Source organism: Buceros rhinoceros, unplaced genomic scaffold (assembly GCF_000710305.1).
Source record: "Buceros rhinoceros silvestris isolate BGI_N320 unplaced genomic scaffold, ASM71030v1 scaffold17243, whole genome shotgun sequence".
NCBI classification, from domain to species: domain Eukaryota; kingdom Metazoa; phylum Chordata; class Aves; order Bucerotiformes; family Bucerotidae; genus Buceros; species Buceros rhinoceros.
Genome location: NW_010403192.1, coordinates 4,564 through 5,781, shown reverse-complemented (window position 1 = coordinate 5,781; position 1,218 = coordinate 4,564).

Here is a 1,218-nt window from a genome sequence, read left to right as displayed (position 1 = left end):
GCAATGACTCACGTGAGAACATCATCCTTGCAGTTAATTTTGGTCCCCATGGACCGACTTCCTTCAGATCCGCTTCTGGGTTACAGAAGCACGTAAATCTTTCCAAGACGCAGTAGTAAAACACCGCTGAGTAGCGGCACGACCCAGCTGTTGTTTGCTGTGAAAACAGGGGTGTTTTTTTCTGCCAGAATGCAGTGTCTCAGTTCTTTCAAGTATTCTAATAACGTGGGATGAGATGATCGAGGTAGTCAGTCTGAGTCTGCAGTTTGAGTTGGAAAACAGCAAACTGCTGTCTGCAGGAAGCGCCTTCTCCGGCTGTTGTGACGGGGAGAGGCTTGCCCAGTGGGGAGCTGGGTCAGGCGGGCAAACACAGCGTGGTGCGGGGAGAAAACCCAGTGAGCGACGATGAGATTTGCTGCCTTGGCCCTTGAGAAGCAGCCTGGCGGTGCCTTTTTTCCCAATATTCCCTGGAAAAGTCTGAGGATGCATCAGGAGGGAGAGGTCCCACCTCTCTGGTGTGTCCTTTGGGGTCTTCACGCTCCCCTGGTGGCACACGTGCCGGAGCATGGGTTTATCCCAGGCCAGGGTGGGTTAGCTAAGGACTCGGAAGACTAATGAAGGTAGAGTTGACGCACAGTTTTCTGTCCTCGTGAGGTAAAAGCTCTCCTTTCTGTGGTTGGTGGCAGGGGACTCTATCCACCAGGGGGCAAGAATCAGTAAGATTTTCCTCCTTCTCCCCTCTTTCTGCATGGGCTGCCAAGGGGTGGAGCGGGGCACCTGGAGACGGCTGGATTCGTGCGCTCGCATCCTCCCTGGAGGGCCGGGAGCGATGGGGTGTGAGTGATGCGGGCTTGGAGAGCGACAGAGGAGAATCGTAGATTTTTCCTGAGTAACACTTTTGCTGCTTCTGCCTGCACTGTGTAAAGGCTGCTCGCGGACTGGGAGTCACGGAAGAGCCCAAAGGGTTCCAGCTCGCCGCACTCCTGCACTAACGACATTGCCTTACTGAATTAAGGCGGTGATCCCAAGTAGTGTCACCTCTACCGTAAAAGGCACATTGGGGACACCAGTACAGCCCTGATGGTAGAAGAGAACCTTAGCAAGTGCTCACGTCGGCGTTACCTTTCGTGGAATATAGAATGTATTTAGCGCTTGATGCTTTTTGCCTTTGTTGTTTTATTTTTCACGCAGGTCTTGGGCTTCCTGAGTCCAGCTAGA